General features: G+C 38.3%; 1 protein-coding gene across 5 annotated transcripts in view; it reads left to right on the forward strand.

Moving 5' to 3' along the window:
• The window catches only part of LOC128865723 (protein qui-1), a 317,735-nt gene that overhangs the window by 113,603 nt on the left and 190,679 nt on the right, over window positions 1–13,453 (forward strand). For all 5 annotated transcript variants that reach the window (XM_054106016.1, XM_054106015.1, XM_054106012.1 and 2 more), the window contains exon 4: window positions 8,542–8,579. The gene's annotated coding sequence lies outside the window, so the exon portion shown is untranslated. The remainder of the gene's footprint in view (window positions 1–8,541; window positions 8,580–13,453) is intronic.

Raw genomic sequence — 13,453 nt, forward strand, 5'->3', positions numbered from 1 at the left:
ATCGTTTGAATGGACTTCTTCTTCTTCTTAATTGGCGCTATAACCGCTTACGCGATTTTGGCCGAGTTTAACAAAGCGCGCCAGTCGTTTCTTTCTCGTGCTAACCGGCGCCAGTTGGACACACCAAGTGAAGCCAAGTCCTTCTCCACCTGATCTTTCCAACGCAGAGGAGGCCGCCCTCTTCCTCTGCTACCACCAGCTGGTACCGCATCGAATACTTTCAAAGCCGGAGCGTTTGTATCCATTCGGCCGACATGACCCAGCCAACGTAGCCGCTGGATCTTTATTCGCTGCGCTATGTCTATGTCTTCGTAAACCTCATACAGCTCATCGTTCCATCGTCTGCGATATTCGCCGTTGCCAACGTGCAAAGGTCCAAAAATCTTACGCAGAATCTTTCTCTCGAACACTCCAAGCGTCGCTTCATCGGATGTTGTCATCGTCCAAGCTTCTGCGCCATACGTTAGGACGGGCATGATGAGAGTCTTGTAGAGTGTTAGTTTTGTTCGTCGAGAGAGGACTTTACTACTCAATTGCCTACTTAGTCCAAAGTAGCACTTGTTGGCAAGAGAGATTCTACGTTGGATTTCAAGGCTGACATTGTTATCGGTGTTAATGCTGGTTCCTAAATAGACGAAGTCTTTTACAACCTCAAAGTTATAACTGTCAACAGTGACGTGGGTGCCGATACGCGAGTGCGCCGACTGTTTGTTTGATGACTGGAGGTACTTCGTTTTGTCCTCGTTCACCACCAGACCCATTCGCTTGGCCTCTTTATCCAGTTTGGAGAAGGCAGAACTAACAGCGCGGTTGTTAAGGCCGATGATGTCAATATCATCGGCATACGCCAGCAATTGTACGCTCTTATAAAAAATTGTGCCTGAGCGATTAAGTTCTGCGGCTCGCACGATGCTCTCCAACATCAGGTTAAAGAAGTCACACGACAGGGAGTCACCCTGTCTGAAACCTCGTTTGGTATCAAACGGCTCGGAGAGGTCCTTTCCAATTCTGACGGCGCTGTTGGTGTTGAGCAACGTCATCTTACATAGCCGTATTAGTTTTGCGGGGATACCAAATTCAGACATCGCGGCATACAGGTAACTCCTTTCCGTACTGTCGAATGCAGCTTTGAAGTCGACGAAAAGATGGTGTGTGTCGATTCTCCTTTCATGGGTCTTTTCCAAGATTTGGCGTATTGAGAATATTTGGTCGATGGTAGACTTTCCAGGTCTGAAGCCACAATGATAAGGTCCAATCAGTTGGTTGACGGTGGGCTTCAGCCTTTCACACAATACGCTCGCTAGAACCTTATAGGCGATATTTAGAAGACTAATCCCGCGGTAATTGGCACAAATTGCAGGATCGCCCTTCTTATGGATTGGGCAGAGCACACTTAAATTCCAATTGGCAGGCATGCTTTCATCCGACCATATTTTGCATAGGCGCTGATGCATGCACCTTACCAGCTCCTCGCCGCCATATTTGAATAGCTCATCCGGCAGTCCGTCGGCGACCGCGGCTTTGTTATTCTTTAGCCGCGTTATCGCTACTCTCAACTCGTTACGATCGGGTAGCGGAACGACATTCCGTCGTAAACGATTGAGGTATCGGGATCTTCACATTCTCTGTGACATGCGCAGCTGTCATTGTTTAACAGGTTCGAGAAGTGTTCCCTCCATAATTTAAGATTGGTTTGTACGTCAGTCACCAGTTCACCGTATTTATTCTTACAGGAAAACGCCCCGGTCTTAAAACCTTCTGTAAGCCGCCGAACTTTCTGGTAGAATTTTCGGGCGTTGTTCCTGTTGGCCAGCATCTCAAGCTCTTCGCACTCTCGTATTTCGGCCTCTCGTTTCTTCTTTTGGATAATACGTCTCTCTGAATTTTCCGACTGTGGGACCAAAAACTTCCTCCTTGCCTACCCTGGCGTTTAAGTCGCCAAGCACGATTTTTATGTCGTGGCGGGGGCAGCGCTCATAGGAGGAATCTTTGGTCGCATCGTCCTTCTCTTCCGTCGGGGCGTGGGCGCAAATTAGCAAGATGTTAAAAAATCGCGCTTTGATGCGGATTATTGCGAGACGCTCGACCACCGGAGTGAACGACAGTAATTGGCGACGAAGTCTCTCTCCCACAACAAATCCGACACCGAATTTGCGCTCCCTTACATGGCAGCTGTAGTAGACGTCGCAAGGTCCTATGTTTTTCTTACCTTGCCCCGTCCATCGCATCTCTTGGATGGCAGTGATGCCAGCCTTTACTCTCACGAAGACATCAAACAGAGGCACCTTCCCCATTCGTTTGCAGGGGTCGTCATCAGTAAAGGCAGTTCTCATCCGAGGTTTTGCAGTTCTTTTCATTGGGGGGGATTTTTAAATGGCGGGTCCCAAACCCAACGCACAACCAGCTATCCTGGAATGTTTCGCCTTCTCACTTTAGCTCACTCCCGAACGGGTGTTCGGAAGCTACCCAGAGGATACGTGGGCTAATCCCGGCCGTTGTGAGCTGCTTGAACCATATGTAGAAGAATCGTCCTGGCCACTCCCAAGTGAATGGCGATCAGTAACTTTCCCCACTTGCGTGGACTTCTACACATGGAACCACCATGGACTTACTTCTATGAATATTCATCGCAACGTGAATGTAGACATTGACTTGGTATTGAAAGAAATTTTTTCCGTATCTCGAAGAGTCGCTATGTTATCGGCACTTTGATCAGCATTGGGAGAAGTGCATGCAGTGATTAGACTGGGAATGAAACCATGCTAAAATGTTTTTAATAAGATTGAAATTAAAATATAATGACCTAAACCACTTCTTGAAGGTATGCGAGCATCAGAAAGATTTGGCGAAGTTACTTTTCATTGCAAAATATTTTTAATGTGTATTACTCTAATATATTCATTGTATAAAACAGAACAGAAAAAATATTTTTTTTCATCTCTGCACACAATCCTTAAACACTCAACAAAAAGGCAATTTTTCTTTACTAACTCTTTTAACGTATTAAATGATAACAACTTTATCCACAGCGTTCGACTCATCATAAAGTATTTTGAACTTATTCTCAAGTCAGGTCACCCTATATGAAGCCTCCTGCTTTTTCGCATAAAAGCATGAAAGCTAATACACAGAGACAGTCGCCCACACATACATACATACAATATTTTGTTGCGTTCGTGAAAGCGAAATTTAGCAACCAGCAAATTCTACCTATTTGAAATTCAATGCAGGCGTCGATATGCCATACCGTACGTGCCATTCCGGTTGGCTTCAAAATTCAATTCTTTTGAATTGTTGCGTTAAATTGCGAAGACAAAATGACAAAACAAAATGTATATTAGACAAAAAAAAATATTTTAGAAATACTATAATATATAACATACACATAGATACACTCCTATGTGTGAAAATTGACTGGCGAAGGTGCGAAATACTTATACTATTCAATGTTGAAGAAAGAAAAACGCTTCGATAAACACAAAGAGTTTGAGATGTCGAATTCTCATATTGAAATAATAAAGTGTGCTTTTATTTAAGCAATTGCTTCAAATGAAAATCAATCCAAATGTTTTGCACGCGCTTCTCAAAAATTGGAGAAAACAGAGAGATGAAGGCAGAAGTTGCGCTCAAATGAATGTAGCCACTGCTAGCATGGACAAGAATAGCAATGCTCAAAAATAATTAGTATACTTATATTTCTTTCGTATCCAATTTAGACTAAATTTAATGCATTTCAAAGAGGAAATTGCATTGGGAGAGAACAAAACAACACACTTTGATAATACAAATTATCTACACATTTTACTTAAGCACCCATCATACTCGTAGTAGTAACCTTATTGAAAGGTTTATTTCATACTTTTATTTCAGATAGATAAGCGTAATGGGGGTTTAATTTTTGGCTAATTGTTCGAATTCAAGAGATCCTACATATCTGTGTATATCGGTAATGAGGTTGATTCATAGTCAGAATGGAAGGAAGTATATAAATGACATTTTTTGCATCAAAAGAATTGTGGCTATCGGAACAGTCTTAAGAAAATGATTGACAATGGTAACATTATAACTTTTCATAAACTAACTAAAAATGCGAAACCGATTTCCTTTCTTTTTTTTTAAATATCTCTAGATCATCACACATCTTTCTCTTACTTTTCTTGGTACTCATACGACCTATACCGCCCAATATTTTTAACACAAAAATCAGATGAATTCACTTTAGTTTATACTTCATAAAATAGTCATAGCATGCGGCGCATATCTCTCCCTTAGGTTGATCAGGAGGGCACATATATGATCCTTTTAGGCATGGTGAGCACTCAGGTATCTTTGGAATGGGTACAAACGTGCCGGCTATAAAAGTATTCGGTGCGGCACCAACTGTTGGTAGCGGAGGAAAAGAAAAACCAGGAGGAAGTAACTCCACTTGGGGTCGGTTAGTACGGCGTAAGCGCGTAAGCGGTTATCGCACCAATCAAGAAGGAGAAGAGGATCCCGATAACGATTGTTGTACGGCAGTAAAAATAGTCAGCGACTCGTTAGCACTTTCCGCACAACAACAAATTCATCGTTCCAAAATTAAATTACCTACCATCATCTAGATTATTTTTCATTAACGCTGTTAAAGTGTGGAACTCATTACTCGGCACTGTGAAGGCTGGACTTCAGGACCCAAGTCTACAATTATTTTAAGTGTTTGATTGCATTAAATTAGCGGATTAAATTTCTCTCTACATTCTCTAATTACAACTTTTGTTTATTTCTTTTCTAAATCCTTCTTTTCTTTTCCTACTGATTCTTTTCTTCTTATTATTATAGTTAAGTTAAATATATTGGATTGATTTGTAATTGAACTGGTGTAAAATTTAGATTAAGAAACTTGTATGTTAAAAACATTCCAGTTGTTTATAATACTGTTGAAGTACTAATATATTAAAAGACCTTAGTCTTACTACGTACTATTTATATAAACAAATAAATAAATAAAAAAATTTTTGCAAAAATTTTCTTATTTATGAGGATTGCATTCGGAGCATTCTGGAATGTTCAGTCATATAGTTTTTAGCTAACTTCATACCAAGCGGTCGCTTCAGCTGAATGGGTTGACGCGACTACCATTCGGGAGTACGCTAATTTGAATCTCCAGCTATGAACATCAAATAATAAGAAACAATTTTTTCTAATACCGGTCACCCTCTGCAGACAAAAACCATTTACCGTTCGGAATCAACTTAAAGCTTAGGTCCCTCCATTTGTGGAACAACGTCAAGACACATATCACAAATAAGAGAAGGAGCTGGGAGAAACACCTAACAGAAGTGTATGCGTCAATTTTTTATTTTATTTTTTTCAAGCGAAGTTCACAGAGAATTTTTGCAGTTTTATGAGTGATCTGCCAGTTTGGGTATACCCCGTTGTACACCAGTGTTCACTATAATAGCCACGAGACATATTGCAAATTTTTGGCTATTATTTTTTATTTAATTATTTATATTTTTTGAATTTTGAAAAAAATTTTGGGTATGCAGTTTTATAGGCCATTTGATATAATATAGTGTAAGTTTAATGGCGGAGAATCGCTTTGATTTTTGTCAATTTTATTTTTTGGTTTTGCTGGCAGTCATGCGCATTTTCTACACATAACGAAAGTTTGGCCTTTTCTTTCATATGGAAAAACTGCACAAGGCCGCAAACAAAAGAAATTGTAACCCGAGTTTTGCGCCCCAAAACCAACACTTTGTTAAATCAAAATTCAATTCGCTACAAAACTGCATACCGAAAATTTTTATAAAAAATATACATAATATTATATTAAATATTAAATAAATAAATAGTCAAAACTTTTCTATATATTACACTCCTATTATTATGAACAGAGGTGTATATAATGTAATATAATATATGCATTCAACGCTAAAATTTATGTCATATTATAAAGAACAGCTATAAGAAAAAGCTTTGTTTTCCGTTTACAACTGCCACACGGCAGTGCAATTCGTTCGTCGTTAATTTCGGCCTTTAGTGATGTAATAATGGGAATTATTGAGCGTAGTTTTGAGAGGCAGATTTTAGAAATCAGTTTTAACTTTTTTGAAAAAATTGCAATGCTCGAAAAGTAGCAAAAGCTGAAAGTTCCACAATAAGTAATTAAATGAAAACGAGCACTCATAAAGAATGTTATTCTACTCAAAAGTCTCGCGAGGGTTTAGTCTTTTCAATCGCGTTCATTTGCTTTATGAACGTGCCACCAGCATATTTTGTGGAATTATGATTGTGTTCGTTTCCTTTTTATTTTTTTGAGTTTACATTGATTTCCTTTCTTTACACAATTTAATGGAAATACTTGAAGTGGCATTCATTTAACTGTGATTGACATTTTGCAAGCACTTAATTTAAGTGAATGCTTCCTAGGAAACCAAACCAACAGAATTACCCTTAATCCATTTATGCCTATTTTTACTTCACTTAAAAAAAAATAAATAATTGGCGCGTACACTTCTATTAGGTGTTTGGCCGAGCTCCTCCTCCGATTTGTGGTGTGCGTCTTGATGTTGTTCCACAAATGGAGGGACCTACAGTTTCAAGCCGACTCCGAACGGCAGATATATATTTTTATGAGGAGCTTTTTCATGGCAGAATTACACTCGGAGGTTTGCCATTGCCTGCCGAGGGGCGACCGCTATTAGAAAAATGTTTTTATTACTTTTGCTTTCACCGAGATTCGAACCAACGACCTCTCTGTGAATTCCGAATGGTAATCACGCACCAACCCATTCGGCTACGGCGGGTTGAATAATAGTAGAAAATATAGTAGGTTTCAGACAGGGTGACTTCTTCAACCTGATGTTGAAGAGGTTCGTACGAGCCGCAGAACTTAATCGCTCAGGCACAATTTTTTATAAGAGCGTATGCCGATGATATCGATATCAGTTCTGCTTTTTCTAAACTGGATGAAATAGCAGAGCGAATGGGTCTGGTAGTGAACGAAGGCAAAACGAAGTACCGCCTGTCATCACTCGCGTATCGGCACCCACGTCACTGTTGACAGCTATGACTTCGAGGTTTTAAAAGACTTCGTATACTTAGGAACCAGCATTAACACCGATAACAATGTCAGCCTTGAAATCCAACGTAGAATCTCTCTTGCCAACAAGTGCCAATTGAGCAGTAAAGCCGTCTCTCGGCGAACAAAACTAACACTAACACTCTCATCACGCCCGTCTTAACGTATGGCGCGGAAGCGTGGACGATGACAATATCCGATGAAGCGACGCTTGAAGTGTTTGAGAAAAAGATTCTATGTAAGATTTTTGGACCTTTACCCGTTAGCAACGGCGGATATCGCAAGCGATAGAACGATGAGCTGTATGAGGTTTACGAAGACATAGACATAGCGCAGTAAATAAAGATCCAGAGGCTACGTTGGCTGGGTCATATCGTTCGAATGGACACAAACGCTCCGGCTTTGAAAGTGTTCGATGCGGTACTAGCTGGTGGTAGTAGAGGAAGAGAAAAGCCACCTTTGCGTTGGAAAAATCAGGTGGAGAAGAACTTGGCTTCACTTGGTGTGTCCAATTGGCGCCGGTTAGCACGAGAAAGAAACGACTGGCGCGCTTTGTTAAGCTCGGCCAAAATGGCTTAAGTGGTTATCGCGCCAATTAAGAAGAAGAAAAAGCAAATAGTAATATATTTTTTTTTTTTACAAAAAAGTGCCGAATAAAATTACTTTCGTACTTCTTGCTTAAAATCAGTACATAAGCAATGGGAATGCAAAACCAGATTAGCAATTATTATCAAACAGAAGATGGGTGATATTTAAATGAATTTCCAGGGTTAACAAAATGCCACTAAGTACTAGGGAATAGATGTATTTTGCATGAAAGTCTTGCCTGAATTATATCAAAGCTCTGCATACGCGTAAATCCAGCAGTGCGAGCAGCTCCATACTCGCTCAAATTTCGTGTTTGCAGTCAACCTTGATTTGTTAGAATTTTTTCAGCTTTCTTAAAAAACATGCTGACACAAAAACCAAAATAATAAAAAAAAAAAACAAAAAACCAAAATAATCAATCAAAACGCATCGCTCAAATTATTCGAAAAAACCTCGAAAATTTTCGGTGAATGAGCTTCGAACAAAGAGTGTTGCTCATACGCCCGGGCTGTTCGCAAGGGTGCGACCAAGTGAGATGCTCTAGTGAATGGATCTTTTATTGGTACTTAAAAAATCTGATGCATTCCTAATCATACGTAAAATATTATTCTAGTTGGGAGGGAGTGAAAATATCCAGCGAATTTGAAAAAAATTATTTATTCAGGCTCATAACATTGTATTGACTGCTTGGGCAGATGATTGAGCTCAACAAACTCCGACTGATGATAATATGTATGAAATTTGTGCAAATGTATCAATAGCTGTTTTAACCAAATTTAACTTGTACTAACTTTTTTTAAATTAATTAATTAATTTTTTAAATTTCAATAAATAAAAAAAATTAACTTTAAATATTCTATATAAAATCATATTTCTTTTCTTTTTTCCAGACATTGTTTTTAAGCAAGATATTTGGTGGTAAAATAAGGTAAATATAACCAAATTTATTACAAAACTTACTTTAAAGTAAAACAATTTTTTGATGTTTGTGCTAATAATAATGTTTGTAAAAAGTTCAGACAACGCGATTTTTTAATTTTCAAATATGTGCATTGGCCTTTAATCGTGAAAAGTTTATTCTTTTTAAAGGAATGCGAGTGATCTTATTAGCAACACATGCTGCATTAAATAACTATGGCACGAGGATTTCTAGACTAGTTTTGGCAATAAATTTGTTTTTTATTACATTTTAATAACTTTTTAAAGGCAATATAGTTAATTTCTCTACAAAACTCATATAAATCGAAGTTTCGATCAAGCAAACTAAAAAAGAAAAAATTTTAATTTTCATCGAAATTTTAAACTTCTTAGTTAGAATTTTGAGGAAAATTTTGGGTACAACATTTTGTAATATATAAAGGCAAATTTCAAGTAGCTCAAACATTGGGCTGATTTTTGGGAATTTTTTTTCGCTCATAATTAGAAGTAAATAATTAAAAAATATCAACCAAATAAATTATTAGGTGCCGCTTACATTAGATACAATTAACTTTATAAATTAATATAAAATTTGGTCAGGGCCGATTGTTTTACTCTTGGCAACTCTTTCATTGAGCTCTGCAGCATTCATATCAATCTGTAGTACTTAGCTGTACTTATGTTGTACTTGTATATTATGCCCTGTCAGGCAGTCTGTTCCGCCCCGTATGCTTCAGGAAGTAGGTCAGAAAGACTTTGTTTCCAATTGTACAACCAAGTATTCGTTCCGTTCATACCCAACTATTCAAATCGACAAACATGATTAAGATATTCTGTAGATGATAACAATCGGAAGAGACGTGAATAGAAATAATGAAGAACTGGATTGTGGCAAGTACTTAGCTGCAAAGTCTTTCTGGTACCCAAAATCCGACATGCTCTATTTCTATGACAGTAGGCTTCGGAATGGCCCGATGGTTTTCTTATTTTTTCTCTGTAAGGTGACTGTCAAAAGCGAGCGCGAGACCACTAACCAACTGTTTCTATTAGAGTACCAAAACATCCCGCATGGCATAGAATCGATTCTGAACATTTGTTAAGAAATTTCTTTTGCTTAAGTGAAGTCTGCACACGAAACCATCCTCCTACCGTCAAACAATTAAGATTAATTACTTTGTAATATTTCGGGTTAGTTTTAGAATAATTAAATAATAAATATTCATAAATGGCAGATTTTCAAAGCCATTTTAGAGGGAATTTAAATAAATAGCTGGAAAATTCAATCCCTTTAAAGTAGTAGAAAATGCATAGTGCGTAAGCTTAGAAGCTTTTTATGGATGTGAAAAGTAAAACATCATTACAAATAATTGTAAAACAATGAAGCCATTAATTTTCATTACTACATATGTCCCTACATGGGAGTATAAACGAGTGTATACAAACAAACGGGATGAAAAATATCTATAGCCATAATTTCATTGAATTATCATCATGTCAGGCGGTAGTTGCGGTCTGCAAATGAAAATATGTACATAATCGCATGTAAATCAGTTTTTATGTGCATGAATGTCGGGCGTGGCGGATGAGTGACATGTTTTATGGTTAATAACTACATAACTATGATACATTGTAAAGTTTAACTACTTGATTTTTAATAATTTTGAATCATGGCTTAGTCAGTCAGGAGTTTTATAACAGTTAGAAAGCATATCTGCGCTAATTCATACAAGCATTGCAAAACACTAATTAATTTATCTTTTTATTATTTTTTTAATCAACAATGAAAGCTTAATTCAATTCAATTGAACGAATTCACATATGATGTAGTATCTGCTAGGGTTGTCAAAATTATTCATTTAAGTCTTCGTTTTCGCATTGCGGATGTGGAATTTTCAGCATTTCTTCGCTTGTGTGCGTTAGTAGTCTGTGTATATGATTTCTGCTGCATTCTCGAATGACGTCTTCAATAAATTTAGTTTTGAGGTCACTGAGTATATCGTCATAAGTTATGTACTAACCTGCATTTGTGATATTCCTTAAAAGTTACAAGGCGCTCGCTACCAAACCTTTTTTCATTTCTGTGAAAAAGTGGTTTATACTGGGGCGAAAATGTACCAGGAGGATGTGTTAGAAGGCGTGATGAAGCAATACTCTGTTTAATAGAGAGCTTTGGATTCCGCAAGATTCCACTCTAACCCGTAAAGCAAAAACCACCCAGCAGTGTCTAAAACGCAATATTCCTGTGTTCATAGCCGCAGATGATTGGCCGTATGGAGTCCAGATCTGAATTTATTGGACTACAGTTTGTGGTGAGAGTTGGAGAATATGGCCTGTTGGAGACCGCACAGAAATTTGGAAGTCTCAAACAATATTTGGATCGCGCAGCGACGTCAATGTCCATGGGAACCACGCGTGCTGTAATTGCTGAATGGCCTAATCGTTTGAAGGCTTGTGTAAATGGGAGTGATGACCATTTTGAATTAAAATTCGAAATTTATGTAAAATATTTACATGCGTAAATAAAACTAGTTTCATTAAAAATATAATATATCTATAACGGACTTAACTTGTGACAAAACTTATGGCAGCACTAAGCCTGTATTATGTGTATATAATTGGCGAATACATCCTTTGTTGCGTGTTTCAATTGAGCTGCTCTTCCAATTCGTGATGGGAGTCTTCTTCTTGTTAATAGGAGCATAAAATATAAAGCATATAACTGATGCCCATGTAATAATAAAATGATCTTTTCAACTTTTTGCACTTTACCCTCCTCTTTGCTTAACAACACCAATGAAAACAAAATCGGATAGTTTATAGACAAATGTACGTATGTCTCCTGAAGTCCAAATTATTATTTAAAATTTTGTATTAGTTCTTAGATTTTATTAATCTACGGCAATTAATTAGCGTAGCGTCTTTCAGAGAAATGAGTAGAGACGATAATAACAGTAGAATACAAAAAGCTTATATATAAATAGTTCAATTTGATTGGCTCAGAAACCTTCAACGTGAAATATACCCCACTCGAATTTATGCTTTAGAGTAAACACAGCTTGCATAAGAAGGGATTATTCTGGAAAAAATTTAAGCAAGCACTCTTAAAGTTGCGGCTAGTAGTAATTTTTAATATTACAATTTCCAAAAATTGTTCATTTGTAAACTTCTGTACAAAAAAATGTAAGCCTTTGAAAACGTTTGAATATTACCAGATAATGAAGCTATTCGTGTTTAAATACAAAATTGTAGTGTCTCTATTGAAAACTTCTTATATATAAGGTTGTCAAAAAAGTCTTGCGGTATTTCCGCAAGCTTGTCTTTGCAAGCGCGTAGTTCTAGTTGTATTCGTCGCATCGGTTCACGCTAGAGCTTTTTGGAAAGCTCTTTTCACGTGCTAACACGTGTTTGATTAATTGTTGTTTGCTTTTTGTCGTTCGTGAGTTATAGCGTCGCAAACATGGAGCAAAATAAAGAGAAAATACGGCATATTTTACAGTACTACTACGATAAAGGCAAAAATACATCTCATGCTGGAAATAAAATTTGTGCAGTTTATGGACCCGATACAGTTTCCATTTCCACCGCACAACGATGGTTTCAACGTTTTCGTTCTGGTGCAGAGGTGATCGAAGATGCGCCACGGTCCGGAAGGCCTGTCGTCGAAAATTGCGATAAAATCGCTGAATTGATCGAAAGAGACCGGCATAGTAGCAGCCGTAACATCGGCCAAGAGCTGTGCATGAGTCATCAAACCGTTATAAACCATTTGAAGAAGCTTGGATTCAAAAAGAAGCTCGATGTATGGGTGCCACACGACTTGACGCAAAAAAACATTTTTGCCCGTATGGATGCATGCGAATCGCTTCTGAATCGCAACAAAATCGATCCGTTTTTGAAGCGGATGGTGACAGGCGACGAAAAGTGGGTCACTTACGACAACGTGAAGCGCAAACGGTCGTGGTCGAAAAGCGGTGAAGCTGCCCAGACGGTGGCCAACCCTGGATTGACGGCCAGGAAGGTTCTTCTGTGTGTTTGGTGCGATTGGCAGGGAATCATCCACTATGAGCTGCTCCCCTATGGCCAAACGCTCAATTCGGACCTGTACTGCCAACAACTGAACCGCTTGAATGCAGCACTCATGCAGAAGAGGCCATATTTGCTCAACAGAGGCCGAATTGTCTTCCATCACGACCACGCCAGGCCACACACATCTTTGGTGACGCGCCAGAAGCTCCGGGAGCTCGGATGGGAGGTTCTTTTGCATCCACCGTATAGTCCGGATCTCGCACCAAGTGATTACCACCTATTTCTGTCCATGGCGAACGAGCTTGGTAGTCGGAAGTTGTCCACAAGAGAGTCCTGTGAAAATTGGCTCTCCGAGTTTTTTGACAATAGGGAAGCGAGCTTCTATAAGAGGGGCATTATGAAGTTGGCATCTCGTTGGGAACTCGTCATCGAACAAAACGGCGCATATTTGACTTAAATCGCATTATTATAACCAATTTTATGCTCATTTGAAAATTCAATAAAAATACCGCAAGACTTTTTTGACAACCTTATACATACTTGAATAACCAAAAGTACGTTATTGGGCATTATTTTAAGCATTTCAAAACACCGAAATTAGAATTGATATACCAAGTATACTGTGAGCAAAAAGTAAGGTGAATTTGGTTGTAAAATGAAAAATCTTTATTTATTCTTGTAAATCATTTTGATCCCCTTCAAAATAATCGATGAAATACACTTATGCAAACGATTTTTCCAATCCCCGAAACATGCCAAATAGTCCATTTCCGGTATAGCCATCAGCACCTTCTCCGATTCAGCTTTTATCTCCTCAATCGACTCGAAACGCGTTCCCCGGAGTGGTCTCTTGAGTTT

Source organism: Anastrepha ludens, chromosome 6 (genome assembly GCF_028408465.1).
Source record: "Anastrepha ludens isolate Willacy chromosome 6, idAnaLude1.1, whole genome shotgun sequence".
Taxonomy (NCBI): Eukaryota; Metazoa; Arthropoda; class Insecta; order Diptera; family Tephritidae; genus Anastrepha; species Anastrepha ludens.